The 14,409-nt window shown below is 42.4% G+C and overlaps 1 protein-coding gene across 5 annotated transcripts in view; it reads left to right on the top strand.

Annotated features, from left to right (window-relative positions):
• Window positions 1-14,409, top strand: part of grik1a (glutamate receptor, ionotropic, kainate 1a) — an 87,375-nt gene that overhangs the window by 13,679 nt on the left and 59,287 nt on the right. The window lies entirely within an intron of this gene.

Here is a 14,409-nt window from a genome sequence, read left to right as displayed (position 1 = left end):
GGCTCGGGCTGTCATAACTTCAGGGAACTCCAATTCCCAGAAGCCCTCGGGCTGATTAGGCCCAACCTGACACACCTGTGGACTGCTCTACTTAAGGCTGTGGCAAACAGAAGCCCTTTGTTACACCTTTTAGAGGGGTGACCGGTAGGGTACTTAGCCCAGGTGGGTATTTAAGCGAAAAAAAAAGAAAAGGGGGCTGGAGAAAACTAAAGAGAGTAAATGCCCCAAAACTACTTAAAACCAAAAGAGGGTCTGAGCTGTAAATGGCTCCAAGACATACAAAAGGTCTTTGCTCCATTAAGAAACAAAGTCCTCCATCCTCTCAATCACAGAGGAAGTCACTTTTGTTTTCTGATTATCTTTTATTTCACTTTTCCAGGTCAGCCTTTGTTTGAGCATGCTGCTGTCAGCATCCCCTTTGTTTGCTCTTTTCCCGCCTTTTTATTTCCTGTTCCTTGATAGTTTTTCCCCATTGTTGCCTGTACTTCCTCTTGACCATCACCAAATTCGCACTCCCTTGCCTCAATAAATGCATTTCAGACCCTTTCCCACAGGCTTTTCTCTCTGCACTTGCATCCACCTTCCTGCTGTCCTATAACAGTATCAGTGTCCTGAAATGGTGCAATGCAATTAAAAACACACTGGATATGCGACAGGCATTTTTGATCAATGTTTACATTAAAATTTGTTCTAAAACTGCAGAAGTGATGAATAAATACATAAGGTTGCAAAGAGTGATAAAAGCACAAAATTATTTATATATATATATATATATAAAATATTTTTTTTTTAATAAAGTACAAAAAATGAATTTTATTTCATATTATTTCATTAATGCTGTGGGAGCTTCTACGAACTATATTTCAGAAGTGGTTGGTTCACTCTGAAGTGCTCTGAGTACAGAGACTAATACGTGTGGGTCTGTGGTAATTCAATAACAACGAATGTCAGTAATATGTGAGGCAGATCACGTACAGCAGAGTAACATCATCGGGTTAGTTTTTAACCGCGGTACAACGCAAAACAGCTCTCCAAACAGGTTAACAAAATGCTAATGGCAGCAAGCTAAAAAATGAATAACTCCCTATGCAAATTAAACCACAGCTCCGTGGACCAAGTGAAACGAGTACAGGGCTAGAATTGATCATCCAGGCCTTAAAGGCCGTTGAGAAAGGATACTCACTTCGCTGAAGAATAATCAAAGGATAAACTCAACATATTTTCTCCAGGAGCAGTAGGGACTGAAACCAGACAGGACTCTAACACAGCTTTTTATGCAAATAATGATAAATAAACAGTAAACACTAACTATTGGAGTATGTTTACTACATGCTGGACGCTGCAAAATGTCACATTTTGTTTCACTCGTGTTTAAAGTCACAGATACAGCCCATTACGGTGTTGGTACACATCTCCACACACTTATCCACCATATCGCTGCTGTCAGAGCAAAACCTTGTATTTCCAATTTAGTTTTTTTTTTAGTGTTTGACATAATAAACATAATATTGACATCATTTGCCTGCTGCCCTTTATATTGTGTGTAAATTTCATGAATGGCCCAAAAGAAACAGCCCAAAATGACTTGGAAAAAATTCTGGTTCCAATGACTTTTATTATAAGAAAAGTAGGTTTTTTCCTTCTCCTGTAAAGTTACCATTTTGGAGATGCAAGGTTTTCTTCCAACAGCAGTGATTTTAGGTGACAAAAGATCCTTAGTCCCACAAACGGGGAAATTCCACCTCCGCATTTAACCCATCCGTGAAGTGAAACACCACATACACACTACTGAACACACACTAGGGGGCAGTGAGCACACTTGCCCAGAGCGGTGGGCAGCCCTATCCACGGTGCCTGAGGAGCAGTTGGAGGTTAGGTGTCTTGCTCAAGGACACCTCAGTCATGGACTGTCAGCTCTGGGATCAAACCGGCAACCTTCTGGTCACGAGGCTGGTTCCCTTACCTCCAGCCCACGACAGCAACTATATGATGTGTTGCTGTACTGATATTTTGAACACTGGCTATGTGGATCTGACATACTCAGATAAGGTTTGAGATGTTTCATCAAACGTGTTAAAAAAATGTTAAGTATTCTGGCAACATTCTAGGGCAGGGGTCTTTAAGTAAAACTGAATAAGGTCCAGTTAGAGAATTTCCTCAAAGGTCTGGAATATCATAATGTCTGACTTGGATCATGACTCAGTGCCATATATGGTTTACTGAAGTAGCCTAGTAGGTAGATCAAACATTTAATATAGTCAACAACGGAATGTCAAGTCAAGTCAAATCAAATCAAAGTCCAGTTCAACAAGATTGGTCAGTTTTTTGTTTTTTTTTCTCTTTTTAAATCATGCCACGTCAAATAATCTGGCTCACTTTCTTCTCTGACAGCTGTTTCTCTCCTCGTCCTTCCCCTGTGCGGTGTCACTCACTCGAGTCTCGGTGCTCATCGTAATGCACAGATCCGATTGGCTGAGTAGCATCACGCGTGATGTTTACAACCCATGCGATTGGTCTGTTTCCAAGGATACTAAAGTGGTACAGTAAAAGTTGTGCTGACTAAAATAAGACCACCCTGTCAAAATGTCCACATAGGACGGCATCTGGGTCGGGCCTCAGGCTGTGGTCCGCCTATTAGTGACATCTGTTCTAGGATAACCATACGTCCTGTTTTTCTAGGATATGTCCTCTTTATAGAACCTAAAAAAAAGCGGTATTTCTAAGTTTCCTAAAATGCGTGGGATTTGGCCTCCCTTTCATTTTGGCACTTGCCTGTGCCATCCTCCTGTCCTCTTCTTTATTTGGGTTTTTTATAAATAAATAATAATGTTCACCCAGTCACGTTTGCCATGTTGTCCACCCCTGAATACTAAACAGAGAACCAAATAAAAATGTAACAAAAGAACGCTTGACTATTCACACTTTTCGAGCCAGCCCTGCTGAAAACTCACCTGTTCAGTCGTGAACTGTTAATTGTTGCATAGGATTTTAAAATCTCCGTTGCTGTTTTACAATCACAGAATATAAACCCATAATACAGGAGGCAACACACTTACCAACAATAGAGACAGCAGCGAAAAACACCAGGTGTTGGTGAGACACCCAAGGACAGTACGTTTAATGACGAGTAATAAAAAAAAGACTGACTACAAACAAGGCATCCTCGGTAGTCTAGGATGGGGAGTTACATAATGTGGGGGCCTCTTTGTTCCTCATGTCCATCCCTGCTGTGTTAATTTATTGGCCACCCGTTGAGGCCAGTCCCCACAGTCGTCTAGAGGTAGCAGCCAGTTGAGCTTAGTGTTTTCTCAGTGGAAACGGAGACGACAACTCGCACCTGTATCTCTGTAGAGTCTCACGTTTGTTGCATTTCTTAAACTCAAGTAAACAGCAGAAACTCACAAAATATTAAATCATCGGAATTGTCTTTTCATCCGTTCTCTTCATGGAAACTTGGATGTGTTTTACAGCCCTATTTCCAAAAAAGTTGGGACGCTGCAAAATGAAAAACAAAATCCACGGATGTGCAGATCATTTAAACCGTATATTTCTTTGAAAATGGTACAAAGAGAATATTTCAAATGTTGGAACTGAGATTGTGTTTTTTTTTTTTGAAAAATGTATGCCTATTTTGAATTTGATGGCAGCAACATGTTCCAAAAAATCAACAAAATGCTGGTAAACTCGCGTAATGCTTAAAAATAACACTGGAAAGTCAATCGGCAACAGATCAGTAACATCACTGGGTATAAAAAGAGCATCCCAGAGATTCTGGGTCTTTCAGAAGTTAAGATGAGGAGGGGTTCACCACTGCATGAGACTGCATGAGCAAAACACGTGGCGTCGAAAGAAAAAAACAAAAACATGGCACTGCATTAAAAACGGATGTGATTCTGTAGAGGAACTCCCTGCCTGGGCTCAACACTGAGCCACTGTCTATCAAAACAGTTCATCACTGCATCCACAAATACAAGTTAAAACTCTAAAACCCAAAGGAGAAATCATTTATGAACAGGACTTGGAAATCCCTCCACCTTCTCTGGGCCTGAGCTCATTTGAGATGCACTGAGGCAAAGTAGAAAAGTGTCCTGTGGTCCAACAGATCTACATTTGAGATTTCCCTTTTTTGGAAATCCATGGACATGGTGTCCTCTGGGCTAATAATCACGCTGGTTATCAGCACACAGTTCAAAAGCCAGCATCCGTGATGGTATGAGGGGGCATTAGTGCACATGGCATGGGTAACTGGCGCATCTGTGAAGGCATCATTAATTTTAAAACGGCAAGGCTCTGTATTAAGAGTCCAGGCGCTAAACTGACCTGCCTGCAGTCCAGACCAGTCACCCTAAAAACATTTGGCACTTTATGAAAGGAGAAATATGACAAAAGACCCCAAACTGTTGAACAGCTGAAATCCTCCCTCGAGCATGAACGGGGAAACCTTTCACTTTCTAAACTACAGCAGCGTCTCCTCAGCTCCCGAACGCTTAATGTAGTTAGAAGAAGAGGTGATGAAACACAGAGGTAAACAGGCCCCCGTCCCAGCTTTTTGGGAACATGTTGCGGTCATCAAATTTAAAAATGGGCATATTTTTAAAAAAATAAATAAATAAAAAAACTCACTACAGTTTCTTAGTATTTCATATTTTGTCTTACTTTTTTCAGTTAAATATGGGGTTTAAATGATTTGCAAATCACTGCATTTTGTTTTCATTTACATTTTGCACAGCGTCCCAACATTTTTGGAAATGGGACTGTGGGTTTTTTTTTTTTTTTTATGCTTTATTATATTTTTATTTATTTATTTGTTTTTATGGCCTTGATGGACCTTTTTGTGTTTTAAACTTACCAGCTGCTGTAATAAGAGTCAGCATGTGGTAACTGTCAATTATTCAGTCTCCACAAAAACTGCAATACAGTCTTGAAATCATCAAATCCTGTAAACGGAGCATTTTGTCTAACAGCAGAGGTGACTGCCTTGACGCGAAACAGACCTCTGAATAGGGCTGAACAATTTGGAGAAAATATGTAACTGGGATTCTTCAGACCAGCATTGCAAATGCACTATAAGTGTGATTATGCTGTATAAAGTAGGCCAGACCTCCCAACCCCCCTCCCTCCCTCCAGACCCCCCCCCCCCCCCACCAAAGAGGAGAAACGCATCAGTTTTTTCAGACTTGAGACCTGAATGCTGAACAGTTTGAGAAAATACTAGTTCATAAACTTTGCATCATTAGATTAGATTAAAATTGGATTAAAATTCTTTCTTGAAACATTAATTAATGTAATGTACAGTTCAAATAATTGATTCGTTTCAGTCGTTGAAAGATTATTTGACTGTCAAGTTAGTCTTACAGCCCTCATTTGGAGGGAGGATTGAACAATTAATTACTCTTATATACAAATTGCAGCTCTTCTGATTTTGAAAGTTGCAATTTTGATGCAAGTGATTCACTCTGTTCTCCTCCTACATGGTCTGGGGTGTGTGTTGGGGTGGGTGGACAACATGGACAGGCTGCTGACTGGCTACAGCTGCTAAAGGAGAACCCTACGCTGGACACGTGGTGATATTTTAAACATCTGGTATGTTTACATAAATCGTTATGGATTTAATAAATAATAAGGTGGTGGGTCGACCAGACCACTGAATAACAAACACGTCAACACCACACAAGGGTTAAATTAGTTAGCAACTGTCACGGTTGGCCCCTCCCAGTCCTGTCCATGTGTTCGTGTTTTGGTTTTGTAACTCCGCCCCTGATTGTGTTCACCTGTCCCTCATTGTTCCATGTATTTAAGCCCTGTGTTTGCCCCTTGTGTTTGCCAGTCTTTGTTTGATGTGGATTCAGTTTTTTTTGTCATGTCTGTCCCCCGATCTGTCCGTGTCGGCCATATGAACCTGGACTGTTATGACCACGACCCTGGATTTGCCCCTAATAAATCTCGCTTATCTCAGCGTGTGCGTCCGCCTCCTCGCTCCCCCTCACAGCAACTAATTTGGGGGTTGAATAATCGTTGTACTCCTTCAAATATCGTCTAAATACTATGGTCAGGATGTTTACCAATACCAGTAAATCTGTGATCCCTCAGTATCAATCAGTGTAATCGGCCAGTCGGTGCTCTGCTCAGAGTTGCTCTGCATTTTGAGGCATTTGAATCTGTCCTGCTGTACAATAGAATGATGCAAAGAAATGAAAATGAGCGCTCAGGCATACAGAATTATCCCAAAGGGAAAACCGGAGGGTGTTGCTAGCACAGAGGAGAAAGTGTAAGTGAAGACACAGTCTGCTTCTTCTGTCTCTCTGATAACAAGGCAGCGTTAGTGCGCTCACTCGCTGTGTTTGTGTTCTCGTTTGCACGCCGTGTACTTGGATGGGTCTGAATGAGAGGGAAGCTGTTTGTTTTGATGATGCAGTCCCTGTGTGTTTACTGCATGATATAATGATGGGTACAGAGAAGGAGATCGTTTGTCAGAACTGGAGGGTGGCACTGTGTACCCCACTGTTTTGTCTCCGTGCGTTTGCCAGAAGCACCACCGACTCATCTTTTTGATGATGTGAGCCTGGCTAACAACTTTTTTTTCCAAATGCTCTTTGTTTTTGCTTTTGTCTTTCATCATGTGTGGCTGCTAATGTTCGGAAAACCTTTATATAATTCAAATTGTGGAGCTGAAGAGAATCCTGTTCGACTGCACTTGAGGCCTGCGTACACCAGTCCGGTGTAAACTGGCATGCACTGATCGGCCATAACATTTCTGACCACCTCCTTGTTTCTACGCTCACTGTCCACTTTATCAGCTCCACTTATTGTATAGCTGCACTCTGTAGCTCTACAGTTACAGACTGTAGTCCATCTGTTTCTCTGATACTCTGTTACCCTGTTCTTCAGTGGTCAGGACCCCCATGGACCCTCACAGAGCAGGTACTGTTTGGGTGGTGAAGGGGGTTGGGGTCTGATTCCATTGACTGACTTTACTTTTGAAGTAGGTTTTTTTTCCTTCTCCTGTAAAGTTTCCATTTTGGAGATATGAGGTTTTGTTCCAGCAACAGTGATTTATAGTTTTTGTGCACTACAGAGTTGTTTTTCTGTCCTGAAGGTTCCTAATAAATTGTCTTTGGTATGATGAGTCATTTAGAGGACTCAAAAGATCCTATTCTTCTAAGGAAGTCACAAGGTTAACCATGTGCATGTAGCCTGGTTTCTGAGGGAGAATTTTCAGGTTTCTTGCTTTAGGTTTTCCTATGACTCTTTGTCTTAGTATTGGTTCACAGGGTTTATCCTCCAATAATGTGCTTCCCTGATTTTCTTCTGAAATAATTTGGGTTCTTGAATCCCATCTGTCTTTTTGAGGCTGAGCTAAACTGTCCCCCCGCGGTGCCGACACGAAAGACGAAATCTCCAAAAAGCCTTTGAGATGCTGATTTCCCCATTAACACTGGAGAAATGAGAAATTGAAGTCAGCTCTAATTGCAGGGTACCACACCGCGGCAAGGTAGATATTACAGCTGTTAGCTGCGAGATGTCTTTTGTATTCTGTGGAATGCGGTCACAATGAATTGCCTGGCTTTTGTGTGGTGAAAATGCTTTTTATTTCCTCTTGATAGGCCGTCTTTTGGGTAGAGTGAAAAGGAGAAGGTGTGTCCATGAGAGTGTTGCTCACTTTTTGGTGTCAGTGTGGATTTTAATGGTGAGGGACGAGGTAGATTTTAAGCATTGAAAGGAATGAAGTAAGAGCAAGGCAGCTCACTGTACTGCTGCACCTGCTGTGATGGACAGACTGGTCCTACACTCCTGGGACCAGGTATGATGTACACAGATCGGGAATAACATGATGACCACCTCCCTTGTTTCTACGCTCATTGTCCATTTGATCAGGTCCACTTACTGTATAGCTGCTCTTTGTAGTTCTACAGTTACAGACTGTAGTCCATCTGTTTCTCTGATACTCTGTTACCCTGTTCTTCAGTGGTCAGGACCCCCATGGACCCTCACAGAGCAGGTACTATTTGAGTGGTGGATCATTCTCAGCACTGCAGTAACACTGACGTGGTGGTGGTGTGCTGTGCTGATACGAGTGGATGAGACACAGCAGTGCCAACAGATGGAAAATGTACATGTTAATCTTTGACTTTGTTTCTGTCTGCAAAGAAAATGTGTCTGTCCTCACTGCAGACATCACGCTCTGTATTAACTGAAATTGAAATGGGGAAGAACTAGAAATCCAGATTGTCTTTCCAGGGTAGATGTATTACTGCAGTCTGCAGCGTTGTCTGTGCCATCACCATCACTTAGCATTTACCCTGCACCTGACACGGGTGAGTCTTTGTAGTGTCTGCTGATCAAAGCCAGCAAGGAGGGCCTACCTGCCGCGTGTGCCACCCTCTTTCCCAGCCTGGCTCCGGGGGAATGCTGAATAAGAGAAGGCAGCGCTCCTTCTATTTATGTGAGCTTCGTACAGTAAATGACCACGATTTTTTCGGAAACTGTTTACTGCTCGTCTTTGTCTGGTCTTGATTTAGCAGAAACAAGAGTTTCTAGGTAGAATGTTTGTTTATTTATGCTTGCAATAAAAAAAAAACTACACTTTTTGTAAAATCATATGCAAATGTGACGGAATTGTTTTGGTGTTCTGCATTTAAAATAAAGGGGTCACTCAGGCTACGTCTACACAGCTGGTGAAAGTGGCCCAAATCTCACCAAATCAGATTTTTTTAAATGAATTAACTATTTATTTATTTATTTATTTATTTATTTATTGGCTATTCCTTTTATGTTTTAAATGTGATCTGTATGCAATTTTAGACGAGCTCCTAAACTGACCCGCATGCACTCAGGAACAATGCTTGTGGCTCGTCCAGAGGTAAACGATTTTTCGGTTTCACCTTCGCTGGCATCACATGAGCGATGATCAAGTTCCCATAACAGCTGGATTCATCACCTAGGATTTGAGTTTGCCGTAAAAAGGCACGTTATTCCTCTTTGGTTTGTGTCCTTGGATTCTTTAAACTTCTCGGCCTCCTCCGGCCACGTTTGGCCGTTTCGTTCGATGCCTCTTCGAACACGGAGCGGTTGCGATGAGTCTCTTCAAATTTTTTGGTGCAGAAACAAGAAGCCGAAATGTTTTGAGTCTCAGCAGCACAAAATACTGATGTGTCGAGTTGGACTGACATAAGATGCATGAATTCCGGTCTGGCTGTTCCGACTGAGTCACGTTGCCGCGGATCGGATTCCAGCAGCACATATGAAGGCATCTCAAATCGGAATTGAAAATGTCAATCAATTCGTTTTTGCTGCTTACACTGACACGCACACATTTTCTAAACCGCTTATCTTTCTGGGTTGGGGGGTAGCTGGAGCCTATCCCAGATGTCACTGGGCAGAAGGCAGGACACACCCTGGACAGGTCGCCAGTGCATTGCAGGGTAGACATTACCAGGCTAAAGTGGCACAAATCTGATGTTTTCAAATCTGATCTGAGCGACTTTCATATGTGGTCCTAGATCAGATACGTATCTGATTCATGTCCATGTGACCTTAATGTGACATTCAGATCGAAACTCGGCTCATCTCACCTTCTTCTCTCCGTCTGGCTCTAATAACGAAGCTGAGAGCTGATCAGAGTTAATGATCTTCTCAGCGAAGCTCGTTCTGCTCGTTAGTTTGTGCTGATGATGCAGTGATTCAGTCACGTGACGTTACTGAGTAGGAGGAGCTCACGAGGGTCAGTTCAGGAGCCGGTTCATCACATTAATGACCGATTTGAATCTCTTACCTAAACCAGTGTGAAACATCATTTCAGAAAGATTGGACACAGTCAAACCTAAGGGCAATTTAGTATATCTAAATGGTCTGACCTGCATGTCTTTAGACTGTGGGAGGACACCAACACAGACACAGGGAGAACGCAGGTCGCCCCGGCTGGGGAGTCGAACCCAGGCCCTTCTTGCTGGGAGGCGACAGCGCTACCTAAAGTCACTAAAACACAAACAAAGCCTAACTTGGCTATTTATTGTAGAGGATTATACAAAAAAAATAATTGATAATCCAGAAAATGGGATTGTTGATGTATCTGTTTTTGTCTGAGGGGCTCAAATGTCATTCACAGAAATGGTGAGAAGCACCTGAAGCTGATTACATTAGAGAGGAGTAATTCATTATAGTGGCTGTTCCAGAGGTGAACTGGCATGTCCCTGTCCCTGTCCCTGTCCCTGTCCCTGTCCCTAGAATCTCTCTTTTTCCAATGTATAGAAAGCATTAAGCGTGCCTAAATAACCGTTCCGGCTGAGAAGAGGGACACACAAAGCCCGTCAGAAATTACTGCCCACATTGTTGGAATTGAAGGTTCTGTTCTGGTACTTTTGTTCATCAAGGTTCAAACAATGTAAATGTTCCCTCAAAGGTACAGCAGGGGTGTTGAGGCCTGACTCGTGCACCTTAAATCAGTTTCTCCAGGTGAAAAGTTGGTATTTGTACCTTTTTCATAACCAAATGTTTTACAACAGAACAGTAGAATAAAAGCCTGGAGGCGAGGCGGGGTGTGTGGAGTCATTTCGGGGCGGCACAGTGGCATGGTGGGTAGTGCCGTCCCCTCATAGCAAAGAGGACCTGGGTTCAAGTCTCCGGCCGGGTGACCAGGCTCCTCTCTCTGTGGAGTTTGCATGTTCTCTCAGTGTCTGCGTCGGTTTCCTCCCGCAGTCCAAAGAGATGCAGTCAGGCTGTTTTGGACATGCTAAAATTTGTCTGTGGGTGTGTCTGTCTGTCTCCACTGCGATGGACGACAGTCGCCAGTCCAATGACGGCTGGGATAAGCTCCAGCACCCCCAATAGGAGAAGCGGGTTAAAGTGTGTGTGGATTATGGTTCAGTTGTGTTCCCAGACTAATGAGACTGAGATGGACCTGCACTAATCTGCCACAACAGGTGTGAAACCATTTCTCTATTGTTTTTATATAGATTTTATCCATAGTTCTGTGCCAGATCTAATACGAGTTTGGTATGCCAAACACGTTTTATTGTATGTAGGGTTGCATAGGTTTATTCCTAAAAAAACAAAAAAGGCTCTTGTGATTATTCAGCCCCAGAACTCCAGTTACAGATGGAAAACCTTGGGCCTTGCTTGTTGATGCAGGAGCAGTACAATAGGGCTATTATAATTACTTGATTAAACTTAATAACTCACTTTTAAAACAGAAATCTATGATTAAAATTTACCACGTTGATGAAGCAGAAATGATCAGTTGGCAGCCTGTTTTAATAATAAGGCATGATTTAAAATTCTCCTGGTGTTGTCTCGTAGGGAGAAACGGAGGCTGATTAGCGGAGACATTTATATGCCTCGTGTTTTTAGGCTGTACGTTTCAATATAGTTTTGCCTTTTCCGATGGCTATTTATGCTTCGCTATTGTCAAGCCATCAAAATGATCACTCGATTGCTCACGTAATCGATAGTGACAGCCCTGATTGTATGTTTTGGAATCACTTCATCCCTCATGGTGTGAGGACTTCTGTTCTTGGTCTTTTCTCCTTCCACCAGATCTGTCAACTCTATAAAAAGCTTTAAGCTGTATTCTGCCCTCTGGCATCTCTCTCTCTCTCTCTCTCTCTCTCTCTCTCTCTCTCTCTCTCTCTCTCTCTCTCTCTCTCTCTCTCTCTCTCTCTCTCTCTCTCTCTCTCTCTCTCTCTCTCTCGCGCTCTCTCTCGCGCTCTCGCTCGCTCGCTCTCTGTCTCTCTCTCTCGCTCTCTCTCGCTCTCTCTCGCTCGCTCTCTGTCTCTCTTTCTCTCTCTCTCTTGCTCTCTGTCTCTCTTGCTCTCTCTCTTGCGCTCTCTCTCTCTCTCTCTCTCTCTCTCTCTCTCTCTCTCTCTCTCTCTCTCTCTCTCTCTTGCGCTCTCTGTCTCTCTTGCTCGCTCTCTTGCGCGCTCTCTCTCTCTCTCTCTCTCTCTCTCTCTTGCTCTCTGTCTCTCTGTCTCTCTCCTTCTTTTTCTCTTTCTCTGTCTGTCTGTCTCCTTCTTTTTCTCTTTCTCTCTATCTCTCTCTCTGTCTCTCTCTCTCTCTCTCTCTCTCTCTCTCTCTCTCTCTCTCTCTCTCTCTCTCTCTCTCTCTCTCTCTCTCTCTCTCTCTGCCTCTTTCTTTCTCTCTCTGCCTCTTTGTTTCTCTCTCTCTCTCTCCCTCTTTTTCTCTCTCTCTCTCTCTCTCTCTCTCTCTCTCTCTCTCTCTCTCTCTCTCTCATCTCCTAGTGAGTTTCTGACACACTGTCTTCCAGTTTTCAAAGGGGGGTGAGGGGGGGGGCATAAGAGTAAAAAGCACCAGATGGTTTTTCCTCACTACTTCCACTTCTTCTCATTCTGGTTATCAATACAATCCCCAATAATACTCTTTCAGAGCTGCCCTCCGACTGGTGAGCTACAGTATGGACGTCCTAATGTACTACATGTAGAACGTGTAATCTCAAAAATCACAAACTGAGATTTCCAAACATACTGCAGCATCATGATATCAGATTCCGTTAAAGTTTGCATTCATTTAGTGATCCTCAGTGCGAAAAGGATCTCTTACAAATTTAAAACGAATGCTTTTCCTGAAAGTAAGTTTACTGTTTATTTACTTTTTATAGATTAGTTTTTTCAAAAAAATCTAAAGGACCCAGTAAATGACTTACTTGTAATGTAGTAAGTGTTGGGTTTTGTCAGTGGTGGACGAAGTACACAAACCCTGTACTTGAGTTAAAGTTGAGACCCCCAGGGTAAAATATTCCTCCAGTAAAAGTAGAAGTTCCTCCCTTTAGACCTCCACTTGAGTAAAAGTACTAAAGTATTTCCCTTCAAATGTACTTAAGTATAAAGTAAAAGTACTAAAAGAGTAATTCTGGCTCTGATGTCCTGTTATCATTTTTATAACCAGACTGGCTTCATGAACTCATTTCAGGTGAAAGTCCTCCAGCGTCTCTCTTGGTAAACCAGTCTTTTAATAGAACCTCATTAATTAGTGACGCTGACGTCTATTAAAATGATCAGAAGCACAAAACACTGAAGGTAAACAGTTTCCATCAGGGAGAACCGAGTGGCTCTGAAATCACTTTTTACACACAAGCAAAGTTTCAGTTTCAGATTTATTTACAACTTAGTTCCAAGTTTAAGTTGAATAAAAACTGGCTTTAAACTCAGGATCACAGATGAGCTCCTTTACTATGTTGATCTGTAGGCGTCTGTTCATAAACATAAACCAGCCCAAACTCATTTACTATAAAATGAAATGGTGTTTGTAGAAATTCAGAAAAAAGCCGCGTCAGTCTCGACTGCATATGTGGACATATTTCTATATTGTGCTCTATTTACACAAAGTTAGGTTAGTTCATCATTTATGTTGAACAGACTCTTCCAAAGTTTTACGCTGCTGCGCTGACGTTGAACCGCGTGCTGCACTGGGTCGGTATGACCAACAGGTCAAAACCAGCTCTAAACAAAGTGACCGCTGGGCCCTGATTGGTGCTCTGGCTTTGCGCTTCTTTCGTTTTGACATGTTACGTTTTTATACACACAGAAACCAAAAGGAACGACAGATTTCTCAAAATGTAGGAGGAAAAAGTCGGATATTAGACTCTGAAATGTAGTGGAGTGAAAAAGTCGCCCAGAATGGAGAAACTTCAGTCAGGGATCATAACTGAACCATAATCCACTGAAATGATGTGTTCTAAGCTGGACTGACTCCACACCCCCTGCCTCGCCTCGCCTCCAGGCTTTTATTCTACTGCTCTGTTTTAATACACTCGGTTATGAAAAGGAACAAATACCAACTTTTCACCTGGAGAAACTGATTTAAGCTCCACAATCAGACCTTAAACCCACTGCTGGAGCTCTGAGGGAACATTTACAGTGTTTCTACCTTGAAGAACAAGAAATGTACGTGTGCAGCAGTTTTGTTTTTAGCAGTGTAGAGGATGTGTACTTTTTTCTACCTAGACATTCATCCAGGGTGCCTACATTTTTTCATATGACTACCAAATATAGAAATAATAATAAAACATTGCAAAGACTGAAAAGCAGAGTCATGGTATGTGGAACTGCGTTACAATGTCTCCAACAGTGACCACAAACGAGCGATGCATGTCAGTGTGTTTTGAAACAGATGCCGGTGCGTAATTGTGGATACGTAGCCCACTGTTTAGTTGAGTGTTTTGCAGTGGGGACACAGTTGGCAGCATCATTGGACTTGGCCTGTAATCAACCTCATTGTGTTTGCGTGGTGCTGACTTCTCAGCGAGGCAGAAGCACTTTCCCACTGCCACTAATAGCAAGAGTCTTTAAATAACAGTTAACGATTTGATCAGTGCAGTTATTTAGAGCTCATTTAAATTGGCTTGGGCGGCTCTAATTAACTTGTATACATCAATAAAATGGGAGTACCGTGAAGAAA

This window comes from Pygocentrus nattereri, chromosome 18, assembly GCF_015220715.1.
Source record: "Pygocentrus nattereri isolate fPygNat1 chromosome 18, fPygNat1.pri, whole genome shotgun sequence".
Classification (NCBI taxonomy): Eukaryota; Metazoa; Chordata; class Actinopteri; order Characiformes; family Serrasalmidae; genus Pygocentrus; species Pygocentrus nattereri.
This window is presented reverse-complemented; position numbering and strand designations above follow the sequence as displayed.